This window comes from Anomaloglossus baeobatrachus, chromosome 7, assembly GCF_048569485.1.
Source record: "Anomaloglossus baeobatrachus isolate aAnoBae1 chromosome 7, aAnoBae1.hap1, whole genome shotgun sequence".
Taxonomy (NCBI): domain Eukaryota; kingdom Metazoa; phylum Chordata; class Amphibia; order Anura; family Aromobatidae; genus Anomaloglossus; species Anomaloglossus baeobatrachus.
The window spans coordinates 137,551,712-137,567,209 of record NC_134359.1 but is presented as its reverse complement, the minus strand read 5'-3'; the positions used below and the strand labels follow the sequence as shown (position 1 = coordinate 137,567,209).

The window sequence follows — 15,498 nt, the reverse complement described above, 5'->3', positions numbered from 1 at the left end:
TGAAGGGTTGTGTCCCCTTTTTTTTCCCTCCCCAGAGGCTGCATCTCTTTGACCCCCTCCCATATCCTTCCTGAGTCTGAGTTCCTTCACACATCCGCCCTGGACCCTGGAGTCTGCATCTCCTTGACCCTCCACTCTTGTAGTCTGCACTGCATCCCCCCCCCCTCTGGAGTCTGTCTCCTTTCCCCGCTACTCTCTCGCCCCCTCCCCATTCCACTCCTCGAGTCTGCGCTTCCTTCCCCTCCACCAGCCCACGCAGTCCGTTCTGCCTCCGTCCCCCCCCCTTCACGGAGTTCGCGCTTTCTCCCCCCCCCCCCCCCCCCCCCCCCCACAGAGTTTCCGCTTCCTCCATTTGTACCCCCTGAGGAGTCTGCTTCCTCAGTCTGTTTTCTCCTCCGGAGTCTGCGCTTCATCCGTCTGTTCACCCCAGAGCCTGCGGTTCCCCCCGCCCCCACAGAGTCTGCGCTCACTCCCCCCCACCACAGAGTCTGCGATTCTCTTCCCCCCCCCCCACAGAGTCTGCGCTCACTCCCCCCACCACAGAGTCTGCGATTCTCTTCACCCCCCCCAACAGAGTCTGCGCTCCCCCCCTCCCACTCCCCCACAGAGTCTGTCTCCTCCCCCCCAGTCCTTTCCCAGAGCCTGCGCTTCCTTCTCCACCACCCACGGAGTCTGCGCCACCTCCGTTATCCCCTGGAGTCTGTGCTTCCCCACCCCGCAGTCTGCGCTTTCTCCGTCCGTCCTCCCCCACGGAGTTTGCACTTCCTCCTCCACCCCCCCACGGAGTCTGCGTGCCACCTCTGTTTTCCCCTGGAGTCTGCGCTTCCACCCCCCCACCTCTGTACCCCCTCAGGAGTGTGCTTTCTCCATCTGTTCCCCCGTAGTCTGTTTTCTTCAGTCTAGCCCCCACAGAGTTTGTGTTTTCTTCCCACCCCCCAGGCATCTGCGCTTCCTCTGTCCCCCCTCACGGAGCCTGTCTCCTCCCCCAGTCCTTTCCCAGAGTCTGCACTTCCTTCTCCACCACCCACGGAGTCTGCGCCACCTCCGTTATCCCCTGGAGTCTGTGCTTCCCTACCCCGCAGTCTGCGCTTTCTCCGTCCGTCCTCCCCCACGGAGTTTGCGCTTCCTCCCTCCCGCCCTCACGGAGTCTCCACTTACTCCATCCGTACACCCCCCCCCCTCCCCTAGGAGTCTGTGCTTCCTCCGTTTGTTCCCCCGGCATCTGCGCTGCGTCCCCCCGCTGGAGTCTGTGCCCTCCCTGAAGACTGCGCTTCCTCCATTTGTTCACCCCGGAGTCTGTGCTTCCTCCTTCCATGGACTCTCCGCTTCCTCCTTTCCCCCTCCACAGTCTCTGCGTTTCCCCCTTTCAACCCCCACCCCCCCCTGCGGAGTCTGCGCTTCCTTCCACCCCCACCCCCCCTGCGGAGTCTGCGCTTCCTTCCACCCCCACCCCCCCCCACGCAGAGTCTGCGCTAAATTCCACCCCCCCTCGCAGAGTCTGCGCTAAATTCCACCCCCCCCCTCGCGAAGTCTGCGCTTCCTTCCACCCTCCCCCGCGGAGTCTGCGCTTCATCCCTCCCCCCACGAAGTCTGCACTTATTCCATCCCCCTGCAGAGTCTGCGCTTACTCCCCCCCCCCCCACACGGAGTCTGGAGTCTGCGCTCCTTCCATCCGTACCCCCCACGGAGTCTGCGCTTCTTCTGTTCCCCCTCTCCCTCCGGAGTCTGCGCTTCATCAGTCTGTTCACCCCAGAGCCTGCGGTTCCCCTCCACCCACAGAGTCTGCACTTCCGCTCCCCCCTCCGCCCCCACAGAGTCTGCGCTCACTCCTCCCCCTCGCCCCCACAGAGTCTGCGCTCGCTCCCCCCCACAGAGTCTGCGCACCCCCTCCCACCCCCCCACAGTCTGTCTCCTCCCCCCAGTCCTTTCCCAGAGTCTGCGCTTCCTCCTTCTCCACCCCCCCACGGAGTCTGCGCCACGTCTGTTTTCCTCTGGAGCCTGCGCTTCCACCCCCCTCCCCCCGCAATCTGTGCTTCCTTCCTCCATCCTCCCCCCACGGAGTCTGCGCTTCCTCCCCACCCTCACAGAGTCTCCGCTTCCTCCATCTGTACCCCCTCAGGAGTGTGCTTTCTCCATCTGTTCCCCCGCCAGAGGCTGCGCCCCCCTGGAGTCTGTGGTTCCTCTCCCCCCCCCCAGAGTCTGCACTTTCTCCTTACCACCCACAGAGCCTGCGCTTCCTCCTTCCTCCCCCCACAGGACCTGCACTTTCTCATCCCCCACCCCCCCACGCGGCATCTGCGCTTCTTCCTCCTTCCTATGGAGTCTAAGCTTACTCCCTTCCCCACGTAGTCTGTTTTCTTCAGTCTAGCCCCCACAGAGTTTGTTTTCTTCCCACCCCCCAGGCATCTGCGCTTCCTCCGTCCCCCCTCACGGAGCCTGTCTCCTCCCCCCAGTCCTTTCCCAGAGTCTGCACTTCCTTCTCCACCACCCACGGAGTCTGCGCCACCTCCGTTATCCCCTGGAGTCTGTGCTTCCCCACCCCGCAGTCTGCGCTTTCTCCATCCGTCCTCCCCCACGGAGTCTCCACTTCCTCCATCCGTACACCCCCCCCCCTCACCTAGGAGTCTGTGCTTCCTCCGTTCATTCCCCCGGTGTCTGCGCTTCGTCCCCCCCCCCCGCTGGAGTCTGCTTCCTCCCCGAAGTCTGCGCTTCCTCCATTTGTTCACCCTGGAGTCTGTGCTTCCTCCTTCCACGGACTCTCCGCTTCCTCCTTTCCCCCTCCACAGACTCTGCTTTTCCCCTTCCACCCCCCCCCCCCGCGGAGTCTGCGCTTCCTTCCACCCCCCCCCCCCGCGGAGTCTGTGCTTCCTTCCACCCCCACCCCCCCGCGGAGTTTGCGCTTCATTCCACCCCTACCCCCCCCGTCGCGGAGTCTGCGCTTCCTTCCACCCCCCCTCGCGGAGTCTGCGCTTTTACCCTCCCCTCACGAAGTCTGCACTTATTCCATCCCCCCGCAGAGTCTGCGCTTACTCCCCCCCCACGGAGTCTGCACTTCTTCCATCCGTCCCCCCCACGGAGTCTGCGCTTCTTCTGTTCCCCCTCTCTCTCCGGAGTCTGCACTTCTTTCCTCCCCCCTGTAGGGACGGGGGGGGGGGGATGGAGGAAGTGCAGACGCCGCTGGGGGGGGGATGAAGGAAGTGCAGACGCCGCGTGGGGTGGAACTCACAGACGGTGCTCTACACTTTCTCCGTCCCCCTGGAATCTATGCTTCCTTTGTCGTCGTCCCCTTCTGCAGTCTGCGCTTAATCCCTCTCTCCCCTCCAGAGTCTGAGCTTATTCCCTCTACTCACACCCCCCCCCCCTCCAGAGTCTGAGCTCAATCCGTCCTCCCCTCCGGAGTTTTCGCTTACTCCGTGCCCCCTCCGGAGTCTGCACTTAGTCCGTCCCCCCCCTTTGGTGTCTGTGCTTAATCCATCCTCCCCCTCCGGTTTCTGCGCTTCTTCCGTCCCACCCCTTCTCCCGCAGAGTCTACCCCCCCCATACCCGCGCAGTCTATGTTTCCTTCGTCATGGTCCTCCGGAGTTTGCGCTTAATCCGTCCCACCTCCGGAGTCTGCGCTTCCTCCTTCCCCCTGCCTCCGGAGTCTGTGCTTCCTCCGTCTCCACCCCCCCATCTGGAGTCTGTACTTCTTCCCCCACCCTCTCGGAGCCTGCGCTTCCTCCCTTTCGGAGTCTGCGCTTCTTCCGAACGTCTCCCCCCATGGAATCTGGGCTTCCTCTGTCCCCTCCTCTCTCCTCTCTCTCCAGAGTGCCCCCCCACCGGAGTCTGGGCTTTCTCCGCCCCCCCCCCCCCACCAGAGTCTGGGCTTTCTCCGCCCCACCGGAATCTGGGCTTTCTCCGCCCCCCCCCCCCCCCCCGGAGTCTGGGCTTTCTCCCCCCCCCCCCCGGAGTCTGGGCTTTCTCCCCCCCCCCCCCCCGAGTCTGGGCTTTCTCCCCCCCCCCCCCCCCGAGTCTGGGCTTTCTCCCCCCCCCCCCCCCGAGTCTGGCTTTCTCCCCCCCCCCCCCCCCCCGGAGTCCGGGCTTTCTCCCCCCCCCCCCCCTCCCCCCGGAGTCTGGGCTTTCTCCGCCGCCCCCCGCCGCAGTCTGGGCTTTCTCCGCCCCCCCCCCCGCCGGAGTCTGGGCTTTCTCCCCCCCCCCCCACCGGAGTCTGGGCTTTCTCCCCCCCCCCCACCGGAGTCTGGGCTTTCTCCCCCCCCCACCGGAGTCTGGGCTTTCTCCCCCCCCCCACCGGAGTCTGGGCTTTCTCCCCCCCCCACCGGAGTCTGGGCTTTCTCCCCCCCCCCACCGGAGTCTGGGCTTTCTCCCCCCCCCACCGGAGTCTGGGCTTTCTCCCCCCCCCCACCGGAGTCTGGGCTTTCTCCCCCCCCCACCGGAGTCTGGGCTTTCTCCCCCCCCCACCGGAGTCTGGGCTTTCCCCCGCCCTCCCCCCCCCCCCCCCCCCCCCTCCCGCACCGGTGCCTGGGCTTTCTCCGCACCATTCCCCCCCCCCCACCAGAGTCTGGGCTTTCTCCCCCCGGAGTCTGGGCTTCCCCCCCCCCCCGCACCGGTGCCTGGACTTTCTCCGCACCATTCCCCCCCCCCACCAGAGTCTGGGCCTCCTCCCTCCCCCTGCGAGGACAAGAGGGAGGAAGCGCAGACTCCGTGGAGGGGGAGGAAGGAAGCGCAGACTGTTCGGGGGAGTAGGACGCACAGACTGCTATCTACACTTTCTCCATCCCCTCCCCCGGAGTCTACGCTTCCTTCGTTGTCGTTCCCTTCTGCAGTCTGAGCTTAATCCCTCCCCCCCTCCAGAGTTTTCGCTTACTCCGTGCCCCCTCTGGAGTTTGCACTTAGTCCATCCTTCTCCGGTGTCTGCGAATAATCCGTCCCACCCCCCCCCCCCTCCCGCAGAGTCTGCCCTCCCCCCCCCCGATCCCTGTGCAGTCTACGCTTCCTTCGTCATCGTCCTCCAGAGTCTGCGCTTAATCCATCCCCCCCCCCCCTCCACAGTCTGCGCTTAATCCGTTCCCTCCTCCGGAGTCTGCGCTTAATCCGTCCCCCCCCCCGAGTCTGGGCTTTCTCCCCCCCCCCCCCCCCGAGTCTGGGCTTTCTCCCCCCCCCCCCCGGAGTCCGGGCTTTCTCCCCCCCCCCCCCCCCGGAGTCTGGGCTTTTCTCCGCCGCCCCCCCCGCCGCAGTCTGGGCTTTCTCCGCCCCCCCCCCGCCGGAGTCTGGGCTTTCTCCCCCCACCGGAGTCTGGGCTTTCTCCCCCCCCCCCCACCGGAGTCTGGGCTTTCTCCCCCCCCCCACCGGAGTCTGGGCTTTCTCCCCCCCCACCGGAGTCTGGGCTTTCTCCCCCCCCCCACCGGAGTCTGGGCTTTCTCCCCCCCCACCGGAGTCTGGGCTTTCTCCCCCCCCCACCGGAGTCTGGGCTTTCTCCCCCCCCCCCACCGGAGTCTGGGCTTTCTCCCCCCCCACCGGAGTCTGGGCTTTCCCCGCCCTCCCCCCCCCCCCCCCCCTCCCGCACCGGTGCCTGGGCTTTCTCCGCACCATTCCCCCCCCCCACCAGAGTCTGGGCTTTCTCCCCCCGGAGTCTGGGCTTCCCCCCCCCCCCGCACCGGTGCCTGGACTTTCTCCGCACCATTCCCCCCCCCCCACCAGAGTCTGGGCCTCCTCCCTCCCCCTGCGAGGACAAGAGGGAGGAAGCGCAGACTCCGTGGAGGGGGAGGAAGGAAGCGCAGACTGTTCGGGGGAGTAGGACGCACAGACTGCTATCTACACTTTCTCCATCCCCTCCCCCGGAGTCTACGCTTCCTTCGTTGTCGTTCCCTTCTGCAGTCTGAGCTTAATCCCTCCCCCCCTCCAGAGTTTTCGCTTACTCCGTGCCCCCTCTGGAGTTTGCACTTAGTCCATCCTTCTCCGGTGTCTGCGAATAATCCGTCCCACCCCCCCCCCCCTCCCGCAGAGTCTGCCCTCCCCCCCCCCCGATCCCTGTGCAGTCTACGCTTCCTTCGTCATCGTCCTCCAGAGTCTGCGCTTAATCCATCCCCCCCCCCCCCTCCACAGTCTGCGCTTAATCCGTCCCCTCCTCCGGAGTCTGCGCTTAATCCGTCCCCTCCTCCGGAGTCTGCGCTTAATCCGTCCCCTCCTCCGGAGTCTGCGCTTAATCCGTCCCCTCCTCCGGAGTCTGCGCTTAATCCGTCCCCCTCCTCCAGAGTCTGCGCTTAATCCGTCCCCCTGCCTCCGGAGTCTGCGCTTCTCCCCCCCCTGCCGGAACCTGCACCTCCTCCCTTTCGGAGTCTGCGCTTCTTCCCCTGTCCCCTCCCATGGAGTCTGGGCTTCCTTTGTCCCTTCCCACGGAGTCTGCGCTTCCTCTGTCCCCCCTCTTTCTCCAGAGTCTGCGCTTCCTCCTTCTTGCCTCTTTCTGGAGTCTGGGCTTCCTCAGTGTCCCTCCCCCTCCAGAGTCTGGGCTGCCTCCGTTCCCCACTCCCCCCCCCCCCCTCCAGAGTCTGGGCTGCCTCCGTTCCCCACTCCCCCCCCCCCCTCCAGAGTCTGGGCTGCCTCCGTTTCCCCCCCCCCTCCAGAGTCTGGGCTGCCTCCGTTTCCCCCCCCCCTCCAGAGTCTGGGCTGCCTCCGTTTCCCCCCCCCCTCCAGAGTCTGGGCTGCCTCCGTTTCCCCCCCCCCCCTCCAGAGTCTGGGCTGCCTCCGTTTCCCCCCCTTCCTCCAGAGTCTGGGCTGCCTCCGTTTCCCCCCTTCCTCCAGAGTCTGGGCTGCCTCCGTTTCCCCCCTTCCTCCAGAGTCTGGGCTGCCTCCGTTTCCCCCCTTCCTCCAGAGTCTGGGCTGCCTCCGTTTCCCCCCTTCCTCCAGAGTCTGGGCTGCCTCCGTTTCCCCCCTTCCTCCAGAGTCTGGGCTGCCTCCGTTTCCCCCCTTCCTCCAGAGTCTGGGCTGCCTCCGTTTCCCCCCCTTCCTCCAGAGTCTGGGCTGCCTCCGTTTCCCCCCCTTCCTCCAGAGTCTGGGCTGCCTCCGTTTCCCCCCTTCCTCCAGAGTCTGGGCTGCCTCCGTTTCCCCCCTTCCTCCAGAGTCTGGGCTGCCTCCGTTTCCCCCCTTCCTCCAGAGTCTGGGCTGCCTCCGTTTCCCCCCTTCCTCCAGAGTCTGGGCTGCCTCCGTTTCCCCCCTTCCTCCAGAGTCTGGGCTGCCTCCGTTTCCCCCCTTCCTCCAGAGTCTGGGCTGCCTCCGTTTCCCCCCTTCCTCCAGAGTCTGGGCTGCCTCCGTTTCCCCCCTTCCTCCAGAGTCTGGGCTGCCTCCGTTTCCCCCCTTCCTCCAGAGTCTGGGCTGCCTCCGTTTCCCCCCTTCCTCCAGAGTCTGGGCTGCCTCCGTTTCCCCCTTCCTCCAGAGTCTGGGCTGCCTCCGTTTCCCCCCTTCCTCCAGAGTCTGGGCTGCCTCCGTTTCCCCCCTTCCTCCAGAGTCTGGGCTGCCTCCGTTTCCCCCCTTCCTCCAGAGTCTGGGCTGCCTCCGTTTCCCCCCCTTCCTCCAGAGTCTGGGCTGCCTCCGTTTCCCCCCTTCCTCCAGAGTCTGGGCTGCCTCCGTTTCCCCCCTTCCTCCAGAGTCTGGGCTGCCTCCGTTTCCCCCCTTCCTCCAGAGTCTGGGCTGCCTCCGTTTCCCCCCTTCCTCCAGAGTCTGGGCTGCCTCCGTTTCCCCCCTTCCTCCAGAGTCTGGGCTGCCTCCGTTTCCCCCCTTCCTCCAGAGTCTGGGCTGCCTCCGTTTCCCCCCTTCCTCCAGAGTCTGGGCTGCCTCCGTTTCCCCCCTTCCTCCAGAGTCTGGGCTGCCTCCGTTTCCCCCCTTCCTCCAGAGTCTGGGCTGCCTCCGTTTCCCCCCTTCCTCCAGAGTCTGGGCTGCCTCCGTTTCCCCCCTTCCTCCAGAGTCTGGGCTGCCTCCGTTTCCCCCCTTCCTCCAGAGTCTGGGCTGCCTCCGTTTCCCCCCTTCCTCCAGAGTCTGGGCTGCCTCCGTTTCCCCCCTTCCTCCAGAGTCTGGGCTGCCTCCGTTTCCCCCCTTCCTCCAGAGTCTGGGCTGCCTCCGTTTCCCCCCCTTCCTCCAGAGTCTGGGCTGCCTCCGTTTCCCCCCTTCCTCCAGAGTCTGGGCTGCCTCCGTTTCCCCCCTTCCTCCAGAGTCTGGGCTGCCTCCGTTTCCCCCCCTTCCTCCAGAGTCTGGGCTGCCTCCGTTTCCCCCCTTCCTCCAGAGTCTGGGCTGCCTCCGTTTCCCCCTTCCTCCAGAGTCTGGGCTGCCTCCGTTTCCCCCCCTTCCTCCAGAGTCTGGCTGCCTCCGTTTCCCCCCTTCCTCCAGAGTCTGGGCTGCCTCCGTTTCCCCCCTTCCTCCAGAGTCTGGGCTGCCTCCGTTTCCCCCCTTCCTCCAGAGTCTGGGCTGCCTCCGTTTCCCCCCTTCCTCCAGAGTCTGGGCTGCCTCCGTTTCCCCCCTTCCTCCAGAGTCTGGGCTGCCTCCGTTCCCGCCCCCCCCCTCCCCAGAGTCTGGGCTGCCTCCGCCCCCCTGCGGGGACGGGGGGAGGGAGGAAGCGCAGACTCTGCGGATCGGAGGGCGGAAGCGCAGACTGTGCGGGGTGGGGTAGGACGCACAGACTGCGCTCTACACTTTCTCCGTCCCCCCCGGAGTCTGTGCTTAATCCCTCTCCCCATTCCAGAGTCTGCGCTTAATCCTCCCCCCCCCCCCACCCTCTGGAGTTTTTTGCTTACTCCGTGCCCCCTCTGCACTTAGTCCGTCCCCCCTCCAGTGTCTGCGCTTCTCCCGTCCCACCCCCTTCTTGCAGAGTCTGCTCTCACCCCATCCCTGTGCAGTCTACGCTTCCTTCGTCATCGTCCTGCAGGGTCTGCGCTTAATCCGTCCCCTCCCTCCAGAGTCTGCGCTTAATCCGTCCCCCCTGACTCCGGAGTCTGCGCTTCTTCCCCTGTCCCCCCCCGGAGTCTGGGCTTCCTCCGCCCCCCCACCCACCGGATTCTGCGCTTCCTTCGCCCCCCCCCCCCCCCCACCGAAGTCTGCGCTTCCTTCGTCCTGCGGGGATGGGGGGGGGAGAGGGAGGAAACGCAGACTCAGTGGAGGGGGAGGGAGGAAGCGCAGACTCAGTGGAGGGGAAAGGGGATAGAGGAAGCCCAGTCACTGGAGGAGAGGGGGGGATAGAGGAAGCCCAGACTCTGCGGGTGGGAGGGAGGAAGCGCAGACTGCACTCTACACTTTCTCCATCCCCTCAGAGTTTACGCTTCCTTCGCTGTCATTCCCTTCTGCAGTCTGCGCTTAATCCCTCTCCCCCCTCCAGAGTTTACGCTTAATCCCTCTCCCACCTCCAGAGTCTGAGCTTATTCCCTCCCCCCCCCCCCCCCCCTCCGGACTTTTCGCTTACTCCGTGCCCCCTCTGGAGTTTGCACTTAGTCCATCCTTCTCCGGTGTCTGTGTGTAATCTGTCCCACCCCCCCTCCCGCAGAGTCTGCCCTCCCCCCATCCCCGCGCAGTCTACGCTTCCTTCGTCATTTGTCCTCCAGAGTCTGCACTTAAATCCAACCCCCCCCCCCCTCCAGAGTCTGCGCTTCCTTCTTCCCCCTGCCTCTGGAGTCTGCGCTTCTCCCCCCCCCCCCCCCCCCCTCCCGGTGCGGAGTCTGCGCTTCCTCTGTCCCCTGTCTCTCCAGAGTCTGCGCTTCCTCCTTCCCGCCTCTCTTTCTGGAGTCTGGGCTTTCTCCGTCCCCCCTACCGAAGTCTGGGCTTTCTCCGCCCCCCCTGCGGGGACGGGGGGGGGAGGAAGCGCAGACTCAGTGGAGGGGGTAGGGAGGAAGCGCAGACTCAGTGGAGGGGGAGGGAGGAAGCGCAGACTCAGTGGAGGGGGAGGGAGGAAGCGCAGACTCAGTGGAGGGGGAGGGAGGAAGCGCAGACTCAGTGGAGGGGAAGGGGGGACAGAGGAAGCCCAGAATCTGCGGATGGGAGGGAGGAAGCGCAGACTGTGCAGGGTGGGGCGGGGTAGGACGCACAGACTGCGCTCTACACTCTCTCCCGCCCCCCCCCCCCCCCCCGGAGTCTATGCGTCCTTCGTTGTCGTCTCCTTCTGCAGTCTGCGCTTAAGGTACCGTCACACTAAGCAACTTACCAGCGATCCCAACAACGATAGGGATCGCTGGTAAGTTGCTAGGAGGTTGCTGGTGAGCTGTCACACTGCGACGCTCCAGCGATCCCACCAGCAACCTGACCTGGTAGGGATCGCTGGAGCGTGGCTACACGAGTTGCTGGTGAGCTCACCAGCAACCAGTGACCAGCCCCCAGCGCCGCGTGGAAGATGCTGCGCTTGGTAACTAAGGTAAATATCGGGTAACCAACCCGATATTTACCTTGGTTACCACCGCACGGAGCTACACGTGCAGAGAGCAGGGAGCAGCGCACACTGAGCGCTGGCTCCCTGCTCTCCTAGCTACAGCACACATCGGGTTAATTACCCGATGTATGCTGCAGCTAAATGTGCACAGAGCAGGGAGCAGCGCACACTGAGCGCTGGCTCCCCTGCTCTCCTACTTACAGCACACATCAGGTTAATTAACCCGATGTGTCCTGCAGCTAGCTACATGTGCACAGAGCAGGAGCCCGGCAGCACAGGCAGTGAGAGCGGGGGGAGGCTGGTATCGAAGGTAAATATCGGGTAACCAAGGACAGGGCTTCTTGGTTACCCGATGTTTACATTGGTTACCAGCCTCTGCAGAAGCCGGCTCCTGCTGCCTGCACATTTAGTTGTTGCTGTCTCGCTGTCACACACAGCGATCTGTGCTTCACAGCAGGACAGCAACAACTAAAAAATGGCCCAGGACATTCAGCAACAACCAACGACCTCACAGCAGGGGCCAGGTTGTTGCTGGATGTCACACACAGCAACATCGCTAGCAACGTCACAAAAGTTGTTCGTTAGCAGCGATGTTGCTAGCGATGTTGCTTAGTGTGACGGGGCCTTAAATCCCTCTCCCCATTCCAGAGTCTGCGCTTAATTCCTCTCCCCCCACCCCCCTCCGGAGTTTTTGCTTACTCTGTGCCCCCTCTGGAGTCTGCACTTAATCCAACCCCCGCCCGCTACCAGAATCTGGGCTTCCTCCGCCCCCCCCTTCCTACCGGAATCTGGGCTTCCTCCGTCCCCCCCCTACCGGAATCTGGGCTTCCTCCGTCCCCCCCCCTACCGGAATCTGGGCTTCCTCCGTCCCCCCCCCTACCGGAATCTGGGCTTCCTCCGTCCCCCCCCCCTACCGGAATCTGGGCTTCCTCCGTCCCCCCCCCTACCGGAATCTGGGCTTCCTCCGTCCCCCCCCCTACCGGAATCTGGGCTTCCTCCGCCCCCCCCCCTACCGGAATCTGGGCTTCCTCCGTCCCCCCTCTACCGGAATCTGGGCTTCCTCCGTCCCCCCCCTACCGGAATCTGGGCTTCCTCCGTCCCCCCCCTACCGGAATCTGGGCTTCCTCCGTTCCCCTCCCCCCCCCCCCCCTACCGGAATCTCGGCTTCCTCCGTCTCTTTCCCCCCCACCCCCCCGGAATCTGGGCTTCCTCCGTCCCCCCCCCCCCCCTACCGGAATCTGGGCTTCCTCCGTCCCCCCCTACCGGAATCTGGGCTTCCTCCGTCCCCCCCCCCTACCGGAATCTGGGCTTCCTCCGCCCCCCCCCTACCGGAATCTGGGCTTCCTCCGCCCCCCCCCTACCGGAATCTGGGCTTCCTCCGCCCCCCCCCCCTACCGGAATCTGGGCTTCCTCCGTCCCCCCCCTACCGGAATCTGGGCTTCCTCCGTCCCCCCCTACCGGAATCTGGGCTTCCTCCGTCCCCCCCCTACCGGAATCTGGGCTTCCTCCGTTCCCCTCCCCCCCCTACCGGAATCTAGGCTTCCTCCGTCTCTTCCCCCCCCCCACCGGAATCTGGGCTTCCTCCGTCCCCCCTGCGGGGACGGGGGGAGGAAGGAAGCGCAGACTCAGTGGAGGGGGAGGGAGGAAGCGCAGGCTCAGTGGTGGGGGAGGGAGGAAGCGCAGGCTCAGTGGAGGGGGGGAGGGAGGAAGCGCAGACTCAGTGGAGGGGGAGGGGGGAAGCGCAGACTGTGCGGGGTAGGACGCACAGACTGCGCGCTACACTTTCTCCGTCCCCCCGGAGTCTATGCTTCCTTCGTTGTAGTCTCCTTCTGCAGTCTGCGCTTAAGCCCTCTCCCCATTCCAGAGTCTGCGCTTAATCCCTCTCCCCCCCCGGAGTTTTTGCTTACTCCGTGCCCCCTCTGGAGTCTGCACTTACTCCAGTGTCTGTGCTTCTCCCGTCCCACCCCCTTCCCGCAGAGTCTGCCCTCGCGCAGTCTACGCTTCCTTTGTCATCGTCCTCCAGAGTCTGCACTTCTTCCCCCCCGGAGCCTGCAAGCCTGCACCTCTCCTTCCCCTGTCCCTTCTCCCCCCCCCCCGTCCCCACCAGAGTCTGGGCTTCCCCCCCCATCCCCACCGGAGTCTGGTGTTTCCCCCCTCCCCCCTGTCCCCCCCCCGGAGGCTGGGCTTTCTCCGCCCCCCCCCCCCCCGGAGGCTGGGCTTTCTCCGCCCCCCCCCCCCCCCCCGGAGTCTGGGCTTTCTCCGCACCATCCCCCCCCCCTCCCAGAGTCTGGGCCTCCTCCCTCCCCCTGCGAGGACGAGAGGGAGGAAGTGCAGACTCCGTGGAGGGGGAGGGGAGAAGCGCAGACTCCGTGGAGGGGGAGGGAGGAAGCGCAGACTGTTCGGGGGAGTAGGACGCACAGACTGCTATCTACACTTTCTCCATCCCCTCCCCCGGAGTCTACGCTTCCTTCGTTGTCGTTCCCTTCCGCAGTCTGAGCTTAATCCCTCCCCCCTCCAGAGTTTTCGCTTACTCCGTGCCCCCTCTAGAGTTTGCACTTAGTCCATCCTTCTCCGGTGTCTGCGAATAATCCGTCCCGCCCTCCCCCCCCCCCCCCCGATCCCCGTGCAGTCTACGCTTCCTTCGTCATCGTCCTCCAGAGTCTGCGCTTAATCCATCCCCCCCCCCTCCAGAGTCTGCGCTTAATCCGTCCCCCCCCCCCCTCCGGAGTCTGCGCTTAATCCGTCCCCCCCCCCCTCCGGAGTCTGCGCTTAATCCGTCCCCTCCTCCGGAGTCTGCGCTTAATCCGTCCCCTCCTCCGGAGTCTGCGCTTAATCCGTCCCCTCCTCCGGAGTCTGCGCTTAATCCGTCCCCTCCTCCGGAGTCTGCGCTTAATCCGTCCCCTCCTCCGGAGTCTGCGCTTAATCCGTCCCCCTCCTCCGGAGTCTGCGCTTAATCCGTCCCCTCCTCCGGAGTCTGCGCTTAATCCGTCCCCTCCTCCGGAGTCTGCGCTTAATCCGTCCCCTCCTCCGGAGTCTGCGCTTAATCCGTCCCCTCCTCCGGAGTCTGCGCTTAATCCGTCCCCTCCTCCGGAGTCTGCGCTTAATCCGTCCCCTCCTCCGGAGTCTGCGCTTAATCCGTCCCCTCCTCCGGAGTCTGCGCTTAATCCGTCCCCTCCTCCGGAGTCTGCGCTTAATCCGTCCCCTCCTCCGGAGTCTGCGCTTAATCCGTCCCCTCCTCCGGAGTCTGCGCTTAATCCGTCCCCTCCTCCGGAGTCTGCGCTTAATCCGTCCCCGCCTCCGGAGTCTGCGCTTAATCCGTCCCCGCCTCCGGAGTCTGCGCTTCTCCCCCCCCCCCCCCTCCCGGAACCTGCACCTCCTCCCTTTCGGAGTCTGCGCTTCTTCCCCTGTCCCCTCCCATGGAGTCTGGGCTTCCTTTGTCCCTTCCCACGGAGTCTGCGCTTCCTCTGTCCCCCCTCTTTCTCCAGAGTCTGCGCTTCCTCTGTCCCCCCTCTTTCTCCAGAGTCTGCGCTTCCTCTGTCCCCCCTCTTTCTCCAGAGTCTGCGCTTCCTCTGTCCCCCCTCTTTCTCCAGAGTCTGCGCTTCCTCTGTCCCCCCTCTTTCTCCAGAGTCTGCGCTTCCTCTGTCCCCCCTCTTTCTCCAGAGTCTGCGCTTCCTCTGTCCCCCCTCTTTCTCCAGAGTCTGCGCTTCCTCTGTCCCCCCTCTTTCTCCAGAGTCTGCGCTTCCTCTGTCCCCCCTCTTTCTCCAGAGTCTGCGCTTCCTCTGTCCCCCCCTCTTTCTCCAGAGTCTGCGCTTCCTCTGTCCCCCCTCTTTCTCCAGAGTCTGCGCTTCCTCTGTCCCCCCCTCTTTCTCCAGAGTCTGCGCTTCCTCTGTCCCCCCTCTTTCTCCAGAGTCTGCGCTTCCTCTGTCCCCCCTCTTTCTCCAGAGTCTGCGCTTCCTCTGTCCCCCTCTTTCTCCAGAGTCTGCGCTTCCTCAGTTTTCCTCAGTTTCCCTCCCCCTCCAGAGTCTGGGCTGCCCTCCCCCCATCCCCGCGCAGTCTACGCTTCCTTCGTCATTGTCCTCCAGAGTCTGCACTTAATCCAACCCCCCCCCCAGAGTTTGCACTTAATCCGTCCCCCCTCTGGAGTCTGCGCTTCCTTCTTCCCCCTGCCTCCGGTGCCTGCACTTCCTCCTTTTCGGAGTCTGCGCTTCTTCCCCTGTCCCCCCCCATGGAGTCTGGACTTCCTCTGTCCCCTCCCACGGAGTCTGCACTTCCTCTGTCCCCTGTCTCTCCAGAGTCTGCGCTTCCTCCTTCTCGCCTCTCTTTCTGGAGTCTGGGCTTTCTCCGTCCCCCCTACCGGAGTCTGGGCTTTCTCCGCCCCCCCTGCGGGGACGGGGGGAGAGAGGAAGCGCAGACTCAGTGGAGGGGGAGGGAGGAAGCGCAGACTCAGTGGAGGGGGAGGGAGGAAGCGCAGACTCAGTGGAGGGGGAGGGAGGAAGCGCAGACTCAGTGGAGGGGTGGATGGAGGAAGAGCAGACTCAGTGGAGGGGAAGGGGGACAGAGGAAGCCTAGAATCTGCGGATGGGAGGGAGGAAGCGCAGACTGTGCGGGGTAGGACGCACAGACTGCGTTCTACACTCTCTCCGCCCCCCCTCGGAGTCTATGCTTCCTTCGTTGTCGTCTCCTTCTGCAGTCTGCGCTTAATCCCTCTCCCCATTCCAGAGTCTGCGCTTAATCCCTCTCCCCCCCACCCCCCTCCGGAGTTTTTGCTTACTCTGTGCCCCCTCTGGAGTCTGCACTTAATCCAACCCCCCGCCCCCTACCGGAATCTGGACTTCCTCCGCCCCCCCCCCCCTACCGGAATCTGGGCTTCCTCCGTCCCCCCCTACCGGAATCTGGGCTTCCTCCGTCCCCCCCCTACCGGAATCTGGGCTTCCTCCGTCCCCCCCCTACCGGAATCTGGGCTTCCTCCGTCCCCCCCCTACCGGAATCTGGGCTTCCTCCGTCTCCCCCCCCCCCCCCTACCGGAATCTGGGCTTCCTCCGTCAGTGGAGGGAGGAAGCGCAGGCTCAGTGGTGGGGGAGGGAGGGAGCGCAGACTCA

At 64.9% G+C, this 15,498-nt stretch overlaps 1 protein-coding gene across 1 annotated transcript in view; it reads left to right on the top strand.

Annotated features, from left to right (window-relative positions):
* Nucleotides 1-15,498, top strand: part of LOC142245210 (syncytin-B-like) — a 55,908-nt gene that overhangs the window by 1,056 nt on the left and 39,354 nt on the right. The gene's annotated exons all lie outside the window — the stretch shown is intronic.